We start from the raw sequence: 15,167 nt of genomic DNA on the forward strand, positions 1-15,167 counted from the left end.
CCTCTTTCTCCCTCTCCCACTCCTATTCCTCCTCTTCTTTTCTTCCTGGCTTCCACGAATATACATACTCCATCACATGTTCCTGACATGGGTACTGTGTCAACCCAAAGCAATGAGGATAAGAAACATAAACTGAAATGTATAAAATCAGAAGCCAAGATTAATCTTTCCTCCTTTTAAGTTGATTTCATAAACTATTTTGTCATATTAATAGGAGACTGACACAGCATGTTCTCATTTATTATAAGGGATAAGATTTACTGGAAAAAATCTGACCAACATTGCCCTAATGAAATGATTGATTAAATTAATATTATAGTAGGGCAAATCTACTTTAAAATATCAGTTAACCTTCAAAAAGAGGCAAAAAATTTACCACTATGGTTTGCTATGACAAGACATCAGAATTCACCCTTTTCCTCAAGGAAATAAATCTGTAATTGGCACTATTGTCAATTTCACAAATGATTTAATAAGACTGAAGAACAAATTTCAACTCAAACTGCGTGATATAAAATTTACTTTGTCCCTGTAAACAACCTTTGTGTTCTATCTATGTTTGGTCCCTAAAATGACTTGCATTTTATTCTAATCATATTTTTAATTAACTTTAAGTATGTGATTGGGGGTTGCTGTTTGACCAGGCAGTTTATAAATAGTGTTTAGTGAGTTATTTTGTTTTCCTTTTTTCTCTCCTGAGGTTTGAACTCTTTGCCTGGGAGCTGACCCTGAGCTCCTTTGGATGAACACTAGAAATCTATCACTGGAGGAACAGCAGCACTTTCAGATTTTTCTCAGATTTCACTGGAGATAAGAATTTCATGGACTTTCCTGCCTGGGCTGGCTTCAAACCTCAATCCTCAGCCTCTTGAGTATCTAGGATTACAGGCATGAGCTGCTAGTGCCTGTCTTAATACAATGCTTCCTTTTTTTTTTTTTTTTTTTTTTTTTGCCAGTCCTGGGTCTTGAACTTAGGGCCTTGACAATGGGCACTGTCCTTGAGCTTCTTTTCCTCATGCTAGCACTCTGCAACTTGTGTCACAGTACCAATTCCAGCTTGTTTTGTTTATGTAGTACTGAGGAATCAAACCCAGGGCTTCTCACTACCACTAAGTAAGTCTACCACTAAGCCACATTCCTAGCCCAGTACAATGCATCTTGATGATCATTGTCTCTCATCCTTCTCAATCCTATCTCATCTCTCAATTTACATAATTTTGTAGAAGATTCACTGACTCACAATGTCATATATAGTCACTTAGAGGATATGTCACAATTCGTATTTTATTGATAGTCTCATTCATCAACATACTAAATGTATGCATTACAGAATTCTGTGATTTTAAATGCTAAATTAACACTCAGATTCACCCACTACTATTCTAAAATTTTTCCTAAGGTTAATGCAAATGCAATCTGTAATTCTTCGATAAAGTACAATGATTCATAGAAAGTTAAGAGTTGGACTATGAACATCACCTTCAGTTCTAGAACATTTTATCATTACTCCCCCCTCAAAATACTCCAATATTTATTAGTAGTCACTTCCTGTCATCATTTCAACCTACCCTCCACTTGACCAACCATTACTTCATAGTCTACCACTACAGATGTGCCAATTTTAAAAAGCTCATTTAATTAGAAAATGCAGTCTATTTTATCCATTTCTCCCATGTAATGTTTCCCAAGTAAGTTCATGTAAATTTTTCTGACAGATAGACCATATTGTTTTGTATACATGTATAGAATTATATAATGTCCTCAATGGGCATTTCAATATTTTATTATATATTATTGTAAAAGGTTTTGCTATCTATATTCTTGTACATGGGTCTCATTGGTCATGTGTTGAAATCTATTTTGTATATAAAACTATGACTTAAAATGCTGGATAATAGAGCAACTAGATGTGTAGTATCTTAAAGATTGCCAGTATGTTTAATAAACTGACTATATCACTTTAAGTGCTAAGCAACAAAGTATAAGGATTCCAACTTCTACATAGTGGTTATGCAGTGCTATCTTATTGTTGTTTCTATTTCCACTAATCTCTATATGTATGCAATGTCTAGGTATGCTATGATCTTTTAATATGTTCTTTGGTTGTTGGTATATTATTACAGAGATATGTATTTGGATTTTTGGATAACATATTCAGGATGGTTAAAGTTTTTCATTGGCATTAATATGCTCTTAATATATTTCTGATTCAAATCTCTTTAAATAAGTGTATATCTATACATACTATGTGTACCTATGCATATTTCATATTTATATGTGTATATATACAAATAACTATATATGTATATTATTATTTTCATTTGTCCATAAGCGATCATTTTACTTTATTTGCCAAACATGTCCTTTATTGATTTTACTTTAGCATTAAGCAGTCTTAAAGATAGGCTCAAGTCTAACATTTTAGTATTATCTTAGACACCAATGGCCTTCTAGTCTAATGAACCATGAGCCCTCAGAATGTTGACCAAATTTCTTAGTTCGTTTACACAATTACTATAATTATGTATTTTCGCGTCTATCTTTGTTTCATTTCACCAGAGAATCTGTATTTATCCTTTATGTCATACATGAATACCAATGCCTTTGGAAGATATTTATTAATTGGTGCATATTAATTGTACGAAGAAATCTTATTGAAATATTTTGCACATGCACATATTGATCAGAGGCCTGATTAACCTGTTTCTGTCTTTCTCCATTCCCGTTGCCCCTTATTTTTCAACTGTTTTCTGTTAATGTCTTTGTGCTATCTCCACACATCGTCAAAATGTATTTCAGTGTTGTTCACCCAGTATCATTGAAAATTATAAAATGCTGAATATAGAGGCAAAAATCTAAGTAAATATAGACATATAATTTTTGTGGATTGGAGGATACATTTGAGCAAAGTTATTTAATTGTCTCCTGCTTCATCCCCCTCCTTTTATTTGGTCATTCTTGGGGCTTGAAATCTGGGCCTGGGTACTGTCCCTCAGCTCTTCAGCTCAAAGTGAGTGCTCTACCACTTGAGCAACTGTGCCACTTCTGGATTTCTGTTGATTAATTGGAGATAAGAGTCTCACAGACATTCCTGTTCCAGCTGGCTTTGAACCGCAATCCTCAGATCTCAGTCTCCTATGCAGCTAGGATTATAAGCATGAGCTGACAGTGCCCAGCTTCACAATTTTATTTATAAGTTTATGACAATTTCTTGAAACACCTGACCAGCACTCTTGACTCATTGACAAAAGAAAATAAACTGGAATATATTTCTCTGTCTAATATTAAAGGTGTTAGTGTAAAATTGTTATATTTGTAGAGGAAAGATTATAAAGCTCAATGGGTCTGGACGGCACCAGATTAGAGCCACATACATATTATCAAGGAATATTTAATAAGAGTTTAAAACCAAATACTTGTGGAATGACATTCTCTTTAATAAGTGGTGATAGATTAGACAGTATTGGGGAGAATTAAAAAGTGAACGTTGACTTAAATATAACAATTTATTCAAATATTATCTTCAAGCAGGTTTTGAAAGTGGCATATAAAACAAAAGAGTGATGTAAATATAAAGCAAAGGAAGATGTCTTGACAATTTAAGCATACTTAAATATGGCATTAAAATTATTGGAAAGGAAAACTTGATATAGTATAACTCAATAAAACTCAATAAAAGTCTAAAATAATTTAGTCTTGTATACAAATAGTGAATAGAATTTAGGAGCAGGGTGCTCATGTATCTCATCACAGCTAGGCTGTGATTTGAGTATTACTGTTTGAAGGCAGCCCACAAAATAAAGTCCCTGAGAATCTTATCTCTGCTTAATCAGCAAAAAAGCCAGAAGTGAGGCATGACTCAAATGGTAAATTTTTTTTTATTTATTTTTTATTTTTTATTTTTTGGGTCCAGTCGTGGGGCCTGAACTCTGGGCCTAGGTGCTGTCCCTCAGCTCTTCAGCTCAAGGCTAGCACTCTACCACTTGAGCCACAGTGCCACTTCTGGCTTTTTTCTTTTTTGCTTGTGTGGTGCTGAGGAATAGAACCCAGGGCCTCATGCATGCAAGGCAAGCGCTCTACATTGAGCCACCTTCCCAGCCCCTCAAATGGCAAATTGTTAACAAAATGCAACAAATCTCAGGGGCCCTGATTTCAATCCCCAGGACCATACATACATGTACAAAATTAATAATAGTAATACTAATAGTGATGATGATGATGGTGGTGGTAATGATCATGAAGGGTACCCATAGTCAAGGATAAAATATTTGCAAATCCTGTACCTGAAGAATGCCTCAAATGTAGACTCTACATAAAATGCTCAAAACCTAATGTTTAAAAAAAATCGATTAGAAACCAGCAAAATACATGTTGTGAAAAATAAGCACAAGAAAAGCATCATCAGTCATCAAATGAATGCACATTAAAACTAAAATGACATTATAAAACATATATGAGAATTACTTCACATAATACAACAATGTCAGTACTAAATGCTATCAAGAAACAGAGAAACTGGATGCTGGCAGGAATTCAAATGGGAAAGCCACTTCTGAAAACATTTTGACAGGTAACTAGAATATGAAATATGCAACAACCTACAGTATAGCACAGGAATTGAGTTCTTTAGGCTTTGTCTCATAGAAATAAAATGTAACATTCACCCAAAGGCCAAAACACATAGGTTTATACCAGCATTATTTCCTCTAGTCAGTTCAGGCTTTCTTCAGGTAAATGGGAAACGAATTGTGCTACATTCTATAATGACAGAACCAAAGGCAACTTCTGGGAATACAATACATTATTAAGGCATACAACAACTGACAATAATCTACCATAGATTTGAAGGAAATTCTAAAAGCTTATTTATTGCATGAGCTAGAAGTCGGAGAAAAAAAAATGTGTTGGTTGCCAGGATGAAACAGGTTTGGGATGGGACAAAGAGAAGTAGTGGGTTTAATTATAAAAGGGAAGCATGAGACAAGAGTCATTTTTGGTAAAGAAACGTTATCTGTAAATATGATATATTAATATAGAATTGATAAAATTATATTGGACTTAATATGTGCACAAAATAAGTGCATAAGGCACTTGTGAAATATTAATGTCCTACTTGTGATGTCATTCTATAAATATTTAAAGAAACTGGGAAAATATTCAAGGGATTTCTCTGTGTTCTTCTTATAACATTATAAAGATCCATACTAAGCTCAATAGAATTTAATGATATCTAGAAAATAGAAGTCAATATCGAATGTTTACATTGGAAAATAGTCTGAGTCCAAGCTTGCTAATTAGAAGGCAGAACTTTAGAACACCAACATCCAAGGCCAGTTCTGACAAAAAAAAAAAAAAGTGAGAAACTATAAAAACACAGAAAGCTAGGTATAGTGTAATTTCCCTGTTATTTCATGTTTGTGGAAGCCATAGGTAAGAGATTATTGCTCAAAGGAGGCTTGGCCAAGAAGTAAGACCTCATCTGAAAAATAGTGGTCAGAGCCTTAGCAACTTCAAGCACCAGTAGTGCCAAAGGAAAAAAGAAAAGAAGAAAACAGAAAACTAAAGGAAAGGATAGAAAAGGAAAACTATTTCCTCTTCATTCTTGTAGTTTTATGTCATTGGATATAAGAATTGAGAGTAATTTGTATACTGTTTTAAGAATCAGGCCTCTCTAACATGAAAGCATTTATTTCAAGTAATTATTTTATTATTACTATTTATTACCTTATTATGCCTTCTTGGAGATTGAACCCATGGCTTTGTATATATTAGTCTAGTCCTACAACTGAGCTGTACCCCAGCTCTCTTGTATAGTTTTGGAAATTTTTTATGAATTCTTCAATAGATAGCTACTCTACTTTTCATCTTATCTTTTCTCTCCCACTTTTTCCTCTATATATTTTAGTTTTTGTTTTGAAAACATTCCTCAATTTTATCTTCTAAACCTACAATTTTGCTTTGAGATTACAGGGAAGTCGGTTATTTTATGACATCTATTAAATTATATACAGATATATGTATTTCATATGCATGATTGATTCTTAGAGTTCATTGCAATATGGTCATATGTACATAGGTATTGAGCCATTGTGATCCTCTCCTAAGAAGAGCTGCCCTTGTTTTCACCATGTGAATGCTTAGATTGCTGTTAGTTATTCATGCCCAAGTATAATTATTTGTCTTTTACTACCTACTGGATTAACTTGTAGATTTATGGGCATATTCTAGTTATTATAAATGAGGAAAATCATGCAGTATATATTTAATTGGATCTGGCTTATTTCACTTAATATCATTTTTTCCAGTTTTTCCAATTCCTCAGGAATGGGGTAGTGCCATTCTTTCCGATAGAAGCACAGAATTCCATCAATACAACAGAATTGAAGACCCAGAAATGAATCCACTCCTACAGGCACATAATCTTTGATAAGGGAGCCAGAAACAGGATGGAAGAAAGACAGTGTAAAACCGAATTTGGAAATCCTTACCCAAAACACCACCAGAGACCATCAACAATGTAAAAGCAAAGGAGTCTTTATTGCAAGCTAGAACTTGGTCCCACCACATACATGGCAGCAGCCCATGACGCTAAGAGGCCCCAAGACCAGGGTTATAGTACTTTTTATACAATTTTTAAGGAAGGCAGGGACTTTGTATACATCATAGCATCTTACAACAAATTATAACACATCGCAGGGAAACTCTTAATACAATTCTATAGTATGACTGGCGCACTACAAAGCAGAAACAGGTTGTTGGTTAGATCAGAGGGTTGAAGTACTTTAAACTGGTTGGCTTGCACCACAGGGAGTCTCAAGGACACACTTGCTAAACTGCAGGGTTCCTTTTTTAAACAAACACCACCTGTGGCCTGACTGCGGGGGTCACCATGCCCTCCAGCACCTGCCTGCCTGCGGTTTCCCCAAGGATAGTTTATGTTCCTAGTTGCCAAGGAATTGCTTCTTCTGTTCATTCCCAGGTCGGGCTCATGGTCAGCTGCATAACTCATACTTCAGAAGATGACATCTAGCTCAAGATGGAGTCACTGAGGCCTCAGGCTCCTCATTTCCCCCTTTCTGATAGGCCTTAAGGGCCAATCATGGTCCTTATGGGCACACATCATGTTCTCCATTGGGTACCAGATGATATTGAGCCTTTAAGATCATCAGCTGTACAGTGTTAATGCGTTTTCTAACAAACATCCCTAGCCGGTTTACAACACTGGACCCGACTGTGAGTAACAAAATTAACAGTACCAAAGGCCCTTACATTTTTTTCCACCAGTCCTGACTCTGTATATCAGTTAACTTAATTTTATACCAGCAGTACTCATGAAGCTCCAATATTAAGACATACTCATACCATTTACTACATACTTAAACTGTCTGAGGTTTGTCTTCTTTACTCCAATGACTTAATGTTTTAAGACAATCCTTACTTTTCAAATCCTTTTTTATCCAATTCCTTTCCCAATTCCTTTCCCAAGGCTTTCTTTACTACCCTCCTCTTGTTTGCAATTCCTTGAACTTCTTTGTGGCTAGAATTTTAAAATGCCCATTTTTCCTTTGGCTTGCAGAACCAAGTTATCTCAGAGCAGCCTCAAGTCACCACTGGGATGCAGAAACTTGCTAGATTTTAAGGCTAAGAGCAGGGCTGGGTCTCATTACTACCTGTATTGAAAACAAACTCAGATTATTACCATACCAGAGCCAAACTTGGCTGTGACTATAGAGTGGATTTTCAGTCACTATGCACTGAAGTGCCTAAGGCAAGCAAGCCAGTGATATCCTTGCCCCCAATATCCACTGTGGGAATAGAGAAGGTTTCTGGATATCACCCAAAAGAATGTCCCACAAGATCTCAGTTTTAGCAGCTTTCAACCAGGATGCAGTCTCAGGTGATGGAATCAGGCAGTTCACTCTACTTTTTTCACAGTGGAGGTGGTCAGTGTAACAATGTAGATTTCTTCCAGGGGACTGTCAAGCTGTAGCAGCAGCAGCAGGGTCTTTCAGTGGCTACAAGGGACTGTCACACCTCCTGCTGGGCTGCAAATTCCTACACAGACTGGTTAAGGATACATTGCATAGGCTAGGCAGGCTGTGACCCCACTAGTTTTTAAGACTATTTAGACAATAGCCCACGACAATTTACCAAGATGACAACTTTTTAAGCTAGATAGTTCTTTTCATAAGGCTGATTTTCTAGGCAGATATAGAGGGCTCAGGCCTGTACTATTTCCCATGCCTTTTCCTTCTGTCTATTTGGACACAACTTTTTAAAGTGATTCTGGTCCCTTGTTCTTAAAAGCGGAAGATGGGTGAATATTCATCTTCTGTAACTTCTTTAAGCTGACTCAGGGGTGTTGATCCTACCTAGCCAGGAACCTATAACCTTAGCCTATTTTACAAAGAACAATATTTTAACTTTTGGCAAATGCACAAATCTTTTCTCTGGCTACAGCAGTGTAGCTTGTTTAGCCTTCTGGTTTGCAAAAGCATCTTTCTGGATGGCTTAGGAATGTGGTCTCTAATGATGCCCCAGTTACCTATGCAGACCTTCAGAGAGATATCAATAGAAACACACTTACAGGTTTACAAACTTTTTCCTGAGGAGATGAATTTCATGTAGCTGGTGTCAGCTCAAAAATTATTGCCAATTAGAATTTTTGGCACATACAAGGGTTGGGATTTAAACTATCCCCCACATTTTATAACTTTAGCTTTTTACTACTGTCACAGGATGGCAAGTTCCTGTCCCTTACGAGGTAAATAGTCATGGATATTAGGCATGCTTACAAACTGTCTTCGCATGACCTCCTGGCTCTGATCAATTCTTGAAGGGCCATGCACAAATGACTCTAGGATCTGACATTTCTGCCATCCAAGCAGTGGCTTACTACCTCTGGATGCTCCACCATTGCTTTCGTTCCAGGAGTGTCTTCTCCACACTGGAAAAAATGCCTCATTGGCATTTCCCTTAGTTGGTCGCTGAACTTGAACTCAGGGCCTGAGTGCTGTCTCTCAGCTCTACAGCTCAAGGTTAGCACTCTGCCACTTTGAGTCCCAAAGCAACTCTGCTTGCTTGTTCAGCACTCTGCTGGATGATTAGAGGTGACAGTCTCACAGGGACCTTTTTCTTCCCTGTGCTGGCTTCGAACCAGTTTGCAGATCAATGAGTCTTATAGAAGGCCACTTTATTCCAATTAAAAGCAACAAGGTGGTCAACATAGAAGTAGCTTTTGAGCATGCTCTTACCTGGAACTTATAAAAGCCAAAATTACATCTAACAAACTTGTAAGAATCCTTTGTACTTTGCTCTGGGCTTGCTGGAAACTGTTTAAAAAAAAACCTATAAGAGCAAACTAGAATAGCAATTATTTTGGTAATCCTAATTTTTCCTTTGTGCACTTTGAGGCAAATATTAAGAACAATTTTACTCTTAAACTTTATATCCAAAAATCCATTCCTAATTTTTAAGCCTCCTATTAATCTCCTTTTTAATATTCTATACATTAGTTTTTAGTTGCATTTTAAAAAATCTCTTAAAATCTTGAGGCAAAGTGTCATTCATTGTCTCTTGGCTGCTTGTTTTAAAACAGATACACATTAAAACTTTTAAACTTAAATGTCAATTTTTCCTTAATGCAAGAATTACAATCACCATCACTGTACCAAGAAGCTAGACATAACACTCTTATGACTTTTAGAAACATATACTAGTTGTAGAACATCATTGAAAGCAAATCACATTATACAAATAAACTTTTTAACCCTCTTTTTAAGTCCAAGGGGCAGTTTTAGCAATACTAATCAGATCATCACATCACTCATTTTAACAATCATGTTTCCAGTGTCAATCTGTAGGGAAAAGGGACAGAACAAAGATGGGCCACTTGGCCCCTCCTATGGAATGGGCACGTACCTAAGCCAACTCTTTAGTGTTAGGTGAACTGCCTTTGTGCCAGCTTGCCCCCTTTCACCATGCATGGACTCCTCCCAGGGCCTGTCCCATTATCTGTGGACTTCCTCAGGGCCTGTCCCACCATACATGACCAGCTGAACTGTGCTTCTGCCTGTTCACTCCTCACCCCTAAAGACAGGTCTTCTGTTGGTTTCTAAGTTTTCCCTTTTCTTATCTCTTGGTTCTCGAATGAAATACACAGTTTTAGACAGACAGAACAGGTAACATCTTTGACAGTGTTAAACTAACCTTTACACTTAAATTTCTAATATTTATCCCCAAATTTTAGCCAAGGAACTAAATTCCAAACAGCCAATGTATTTGTGTTAAGCCAGATATCTTGATTACAGTATAAACAGCCTTATGCATTTTAAAATATTAGATTTTAAAATACCAGATTTCTAATTTTTTAATTTTTATTTATTTTTATTGTGAAAATACTGTACAGAGGGGTTACAATTAGATGGGCAAGATAATGAGTACATTTCTTATCAAGCATTGTAGCCTCCTCCTTTGTTTCCCCTTTCCATCCCTTCCCAGCCTCCCCCCACCCCCCCACCCAACCCTTCCCGCCCCTCCCCCCCTCAACAAAGTTGTAAAGTTGGTTTTCCACATGAAAACTTGTAATTTTCATTGTTGCAACGGGTCCACCTGTATCCTTATTTAAACGACTTGTTTTTCCCCTTCCCCTCCACAAATTATACCGACATCAAATACAGTGAAAGCAGGGGTTATACTGTGGGGGAGGGACATACAAAGCAACAAAGAAATAATCTTATAAATGCATTAGAAACAAATGCATGAAAGAAAAAAACACATTTGAATACATATCTTAGAGTTCATTTTCCTAACATCACCTGATCTGACCTTTTCTGCTTGACTCAGACATATACTAGATATTGCAAATAAGGGAAACCATGGGACCTATGTTTCTTTGGGCTTAGCTTACTTCACTTAATATAATTTTTTCCAAGTCTTTCCATTTCCTAACAAATGGGGCAATGTCATTCTTTCTGATGGAGTCATAGAATTCCATTGTGTATATATACCACATTTTCTTGACCCATTCATCTACTGAGGGGCATCTGGGTTGGTTCCATAACTTAGCTATAGTAAATAGTGCTCCAATAAACATAGTCGTGCTGGTGGTCTTGTTTGTGATCATTTCGGTAAATGCCCAAAAGTGTGATTGCTGGGTCATATGGGAGCTCTATGTGGAGTCTTTTGACGAACCTCCATACTACTTTCCAAAGTGGTTGAACAACTTTACATGACCACCAACAATGCAGTAAGGTTCCCTTCTGTCCACATCCCCTCCAGCATCTGTTGTTTTTAGAGTTCTTGATTTCAGCCATTCTAACTGGAGTGAGGTGGTATCTCAATGTTGTTTTGATTTGCATTTCTTTTATGGCTAGAGAGGTTGAGCATTTCTTCATGTGTTGATTGGCCATCCTTCTTTCCTCTTCAGAGAAGTTTCTCTTTAAGTCTTTAGCCCACTTAGTTATTGGGCAGTTGTTTCTTTGAGGATTTGTTGTCGAGGGATTTAATTTTTTGAGTTCTATGTATATATTACATATGAGACCCTTGTCCATTGTATGGCTAGTGAAGATCTCCCAATCCGTAGGCTTTCTATTGATCTTGCTAGCTATGTCCTTTGCCATGCAGAAGCTCTCTAACTTCATGCAATCTCATTTGTCCAACCTTTCTTTGATTTGTTGTGTTTCTGGGTCTCTATTAAAAAATTTTCAGCCTGTGCCAAGGAGACCTAGCATTTCTCCTATTGCATCCTGTAATGTTTTCAGAGTGTCTGCTTTGACTCGAGGTCTTTGATCCATTTGGAGTTGATTCTGGTGCAAGGTGATATGGCCCCCATAAACAGGCGGGAATTGCAATCCTAATATCAGATAAAATAGACTTCAAATTAAAATTCGTGAGAAGAGACAAAGAATGTCACTACATACTAATTGAGGGATCTCTCCTTCAGGAGGATATTACAATTCTAAATATCTATTCACCAAACAACGGAGCACCCAAATTTATCCAAGAAACACTACTTTCCTTCAAATCCTACATAGATCCAAAGACATTAATTGTTGGGGATTTTAACACACCACTTTCCCAACTAGATAGATCAACTCAGAAAAAACTCAACAAAGAAACCGCAGATCTAAACAACTGCAAAGATCAACTAGATTTAACAGACATCTGCCGAAAATTTCACCCAGCAGCATAAGAATATGTCGCGACCACCTCGACCAGCAAGGAAGACGCGACCCGGGATTCTTCTCAATGCAGTTTATTCAGGACCTTTTACAACATCTTCTCTCCTGCTTCTTCTGCCCGCTTCTTCCTGCTTCTCTGTCCCCCCCCCCCCCCCGCCCCCGCGCTCTGGTTATAAGTCTCCTGGATGGCAAATCCTGAAGCACCACGTGGCATATACCGATAGGGTCAGAAACACGGAAGCAAACTAGGAGCCAAGTCATAGCCATATAAGGAGTTGTTTTTACAGAGAGCACTTGTCACCCGGAAGACAGAAGGCGGGAGCCAGCGCCATCTTACCAAGGAGCTACAATGTTGCTTTTGCGGCCACGCCTTACTGCCTGGCCGTCTTTGGTCGTGGCTCCCGCAGCTCTCCACAAGAATACACGTTTTTCTCAACAGCACATGGAACATTTTCTAAAATAGACCACATTTTAGGCCACAAAGCAAACTTGTCCAAATTCAGAAACCTTGCATTCTCTCTGACCACAAGGGAATAAAATTAGAACTCAACACCAGATTTTCTAATTTTTAAGTTAAAGAATCCTTAAAAAGCCGTTAAAAACAATGTGAAGATTCCTTAAAATTTTTGGTAATGTCCAAACCTCATAACCTTTTGAATTTTAAACTTAAACTCACCCATTGTTACAGCATGCTGACAACTCTTATCTTGAACATGTTCATAAACACATACAAAACACACAGATCTTAAAGCACACAAGAAATCAAAATCAGTTGTACGTACATTTTCTAAAGTTTTTTAAAAAATTTTAAGACAATATTTCTTTTAAACGAAGTACCTTTGTTGAGCTTCATTTTTCCAGGGCTTGCTTGTTTAGCAAGGTATTTCACTAATCAGTCTTTTGAATCCCTTCTGTTGGAGGAGGGCTGGGTGAGGGGGTCACCTGAAACTGAATGGGCCTGATTTTTACCCAATTTTGACAAAAGCACTTTACAAATTGTTAAGCTGTCTGGAGCAGCTGAAAGTCCAGACCAGGCTCACTGCTATCTACACCCTAACCTCTCCAGCAGCCTCCACCAGGAGAAGGTGCACCTGAGGCTTGTCCATGCCCCTCCTCTTGGCTGCTGTAACAAAAGAAGGGGGGAGGGAGACTTAGCAGGTCTGTGACCAAGCCCAGCCAGAGGCTGAGACTTTTATTCCCCCAGAGATGTTCAAATAAATATCAAAACACTGATAAACACAAAAACCAAGGATTCACATTTAAAACTGGTACCAATTCTAAAACGGAACTAGACAAAACAACACCCAAAGGCTGAGTTGGGGACTAATGGGCCCCCAGAAATCTGTGCTGTTCTCAAGCTGAATCCAGAGTTTGCTGAGTGAGCCTGCCACTCTCACCCAGAACTTCCCTACCTCAGAAAACATAGAACAGAAAACACACCAAAGTAAACAAGACAGACAAGTGGCCACAAAGACGAAATCAGGTCTCAGTGAATGGGGCAACATCTCAACACCACTCACTTACCAGGGGACTCGGACCCCCTCTACTCACCTCGGGAGGATTTTTCTTTTAGATTCCTGCAAACATTGACCCAGGAGCCTTCCAAGACAGAGGAGAATTCCCAGTCCTCTTGGGGCAAGAGAAAGAAGTTCCTAGTGGCTGTCCCCTCAGACTGACAGGTTCTCCCCCGTACTCAGACCCCCTGGGCTAAGGCCCGAGGCTAAGATCTTGCTGGTGCCACTTGCAGGTGGTCAGTGGCAGTTTCATAAAAAAAGAAGGAGCTAGAGAGAAACAGATATTAAGGGGGTGTTAGCCAGTCTCCTCTGAGCCCTTGCATCAGGATGAATCTGGGAGGAGAAACATTCCAAGAATTCCAAAAGACACACAGACAAAACACTGAACCCTGAGTCAAGACATGTTCACAGCATGTGCATTGTAGACTGTCAGTCAGAAAGTGCTGGACTACAAATGGGCCCAAATGTCCACACTAGTGGACAGTCTACCCTGTACACTATCAGTCAGAAAGTGCCGGACCCCGCACTAGTGGATAGCCTACCCTGTAAACTATCAGTCAACAACAAATCCTCAAAGAAACAACTGCCCAATAAATAAGTGGGCGAAAGACTTAAAGAGAAGCTTCTCTGAAGAAGAAAGAAGGATGGCCAATAGACACATGAAGAAATGTTCAACATCCCTAGCCATAAAAGAAATGCAAATCAAAACAACATTGAGATATCACCTCACTCCAGTTAGAACAGCAAAAATCAAGAACTCTAATAACAACAGATGCTGGAGGGGATGTGGACAGAAAGGAACCTTACTTCATTGTTGGTGGGAATGTAAACTTGTTCAACCACTTTGGAAAGCAGTATGGAGGTTCCTCAAAAGACTTCACATAGATCTCCCCTATGATCCAGCAATCCCACTTTTGGGCATTTACCCAAATGTTTACAAACAAGACCACACTAAAGCTACCAGCACAACTATGTTTATTGCAGCATTATTTACCATAGCTAAGATATGGAACCAACCCAGATGCCCCTCAGTAGATGAATGGATCAAGAAAATGTGGTATATATACACAATGGAATTCTATGCCTCCATCAGAAAGAATGACATTTCCCCATTTGTTAGGAAATGGAAAGGTTTGGAAAAAATTATATTAAGTGAAGTAAGCCAGGCCCAAAGAAGCATAGGTCCCATGGTTTCCCTTATTTGCAATATCTAGTATAGGTATGAGTCAAGCAGAAAAGGTCAGATAATGTGATGTTAGGAAAATGAACCCTTAAATATGTATTTTAATGTTTTTGTTTCTTTCATGCATGTGTTTCTAATGCATTTATAAGATTATTTCTTTGTTGCTTTGTATGTCCCTCCCCCACAGTGTAACCCCCGCTTTCACTATATTTGATGTCAGTATAACATGTGGAGGAGATGGGGACAAACAAGTCGTTTAAGGATTCAGGTGGACCTGTTGCAACAATG

At 38.1% G+C, this 15,167-nt stretch overlaps 1 long non-coding RNA gene across 1 annotated transcript; it reads right to left on the bottom strand.

Moving 5' to 3' along the window:
- Window positions 1-10,552: 10,552 nt before the first annotated feature.
- LOC138815157 (uncharacterized) lies at window positions 10,553-13,993 on the bottom strand. The gene is made up of 4 exons (XR_011368190.1): window positions 13,734-13,993; window positions 13,020-13,305; window positions 12,520-12,636; window positions 10,553-11,854 (listed from the first exon to the last, which is right to left on the bottom strand). It is a non-coding gene; the product is annotated as an uncharacterized lncRNA (long non-coding RNA).
- Window positions 13,994-15,167: the final 1,174 nt, after the last annotated feature.

Source organism: Dipodomys merriami, unplaced genomic scaffold (assembly GCF_024711535.1).
Source record: "Dipodomys merriami isolate MVZ:Mamm:240054 unplaced genomic scaffold, mDipMer1.0.p SCAF_628, whole genome shotgun sequence".
Classification (NCBI taxonomy): domain Eukaryota; kingdom Metazoa; phylum Chordata; class Mammalia; order Rodentia; family Heteromyidae; genus Dipodomys; species Dipodomys merriami.